Genomic DNA, 2,500 nt, shown 5'->3' with positions numbered 1-2,500 from the left:
ACCCCGGCGTGCACGTGGGCATCGTATGCTAAAAAATGAAGTGTGGAGTTTGGGTTCGGAAATTTTATGGGAGCTTCCTAGAAGCCTAAGAAATGCTTTGCTCGAGACGGATTTTGATTTGGAGGTCCCACGAGTTAGTTTTGGCCCATTATGACTCCTCGCCCGCACGCTCAAGCACCCCGGCGTGCACGTGGTCATCGTATGCTAAAAAATGAAGTTTGGAGTTTGGGTTTGAAAATTTTATGCGAGCTTCCTAGAAGCCTAAGAAATGCTTTGCTCGAGACGAATTTCGATTTGGAGGTCCCCCGAGTTAATTTTGCCCATTATGACTCCTCGTCCGCACGCTCGTGCACCCCGACGTGCACGTGGGCATCGTATGCTAAAAAATGAAGTTTGGAGTTTGGGTTTGAAAATTTTATGGGAGCTTCCTAGAAGACTAAGAAATGCTTTGCTCGAGACGGATTTCGATTTGGAGGTCCCCCGAGTTAATTTTGCCCATTATGACTCCTCGCCCGCACGCTCGTGCACCCCGACGTGCACGTGGGCATCGTATGCTAAAAAATGAAGTTTGGAGTTTGGGTTTGAAAATTTTATGGGAGCTTCCTAGAAGACTAAGAAGTGCTTTGCTCGAGACGGATTTCGATTTGGAGGTCCCCCGGGTTAATTTTACCCATTATGACTCCTCGCCCGCACGCTCGTGCACCCCGACGTGCACGTGGGCATGGTATGCTAAAATTGAAGTTTGGAGTTTGGGTTTGAAAATTTTATGGGAGCTTCCTAGAAGCCTAAGAAATGCTTTGCTCGAGACGGATTTCGATTTGGAGGTCCCCCGAGTTAAGTTTGCCCTTTATGACTCCTCGCCCGCATGCTCGTGCACACCGGCGTGCACGTGGGCATCGTATGCTAAAAAATGAAGTTTGGAGTTTGGGTTCAGAAATCTTATGGGAGCTTCCTAGAAGCCTAAGAAATGCTTTGCTCGAGACGGATTTCGATTTAGATTTCCGCCGTGTTAATTTTGCCAATTACGGCTCCTCGCGCGCACGCTCAAGCACCCCGACGTGCACACCGGCGCGCACGTGGGCATCGTATGCTAAAAAATGAAGTTTGGAGTTTGGGTTTGAAAATTTTACGGGAACTTCCTAGAAGCCTAAGAAATGCTTTGCTCGAGACGGATTTCGATTTGGAGGTCCCCCGAGTTAATTTTGCCCATTACGACTCCTCGCCCGCATGCTCGTGCACACCGGCGTGCACGTGGGCATCGTATGCTAAAAAATGAAGTTTGGAGTTTGGGTTTGAAAATTTTATGGGAGCTTCCTAGAAGACTAAGAAGTGCTTTGCTCGAGACGGATTTCGATTTAGATTTCCGCCGTGTTAATTTTGCCAATTACGGCTCCTCGCGCGCACGCTCAAGCACCCCGACGTGCACACCGGCGCGCACGTGGGCATCGTATGCTAAAAAATGAAGTTTGGAGTTTGGGTTTGAAAATTTTACGGGAACTTCCTAGAAGCCTAAGAAATGCTTTGCTCGAGACGGATTTCGATTTGGAGGTCCCCCGAGTTAATTTTGCCCATTACGACTCCTCGCCCGCACGCTCGTGCACCCCGGCGTGCACGTGGGCATCGTATGCTAAAAAATGAAGTTTGGAGTTTGGGTTCGGAAATTTTATGGGAGCTTCCTAGAAGCCTAAGAAATGCTTTGCTCGAGACGGATTTTGATTTGGAGATCCCACGAGTTAGTTTTTGCCCATTATGACTCCTCGCCCGCACGCTCAAGCACCCCGGCGTGCACGTGGGCATCGTATGCTAAAAAATGAAGTTTGGAGTTTGGGTTCGGAAATTTTATGGGAGCTTCCTAGAAGCCTAAGAAGTGTTTTGCTCGAGACGGATTTCGATTTGGAGGTCCCCCGAGTTAGTTTTGCCCATTATGACTCCTCCCCCGCACGCTCAAGCACCCCCGCGTGCACGGGGGCATTGTATGCTAAAAAATGAAGTTTGGAGTTTGGGTTTGGAAATTTTATGGGAGCTTCCTAGAAGCCTAAGAAGTGCTTTGCTCGAGACGGATTTCGATTTGGAGGTCCCCCGAGTTAATTTTGCCCATTATGACTCCTCGCCCGCACGCTTAAGCACCCCCGCGTGCACGTGGGCATTGTGTGCTAAAAAATGAAGTTTGGAGTTTGGGTTTGTAAATTTGATGGGAGCTTCCTAGAAGCCTAAGAAGTGCTTTGCTCGAGACGGATTTCGATTTGAAGGTCCCCCGTGTTAATTTTGCCCATTACGGCTCCTCGCCCGCACGCTCAAGCACCCCGGCGTGCACGTGGGCATTGTATGCTAAAAAATAAAGTTTGGAGTTTGGGTTTGGAAGTTTTATGGGAGCTTCCTAGAAGCTTAAGAAGTGTTTTGCTCGAGACGGATTTCGATTTGGAGGTCCCCCGAGTCAATGTTGCCCATTATGGCTCCTCTCCCGCATGCTCAAGCACCCCTGCGTGCACGTGGGCATTGT

The sequence above is a fragment of the Cornus florida genome, unplaced genomic scaffold (genome assembly GCF_030987335.1).
Source record: "Cornus florida cultivar Cherokee Brave unplaced genomic scaffold, ASM3098733v1 CherokeeBrave_3.0.0_Hap2_scaffold_66, whole genome shotgun sequence".
Classification (NCBI taxonomy): Eukaryota; Viridiplantae; Streptophyta; class Magnoliopsida; order Cornales; family Cornaceae; genus Cornus; species Cornus florida.
The sequence above is the reverse complement of the archived record's forward strand: the minus strand, read 5'-3'. Positions refer to the sequence as shown.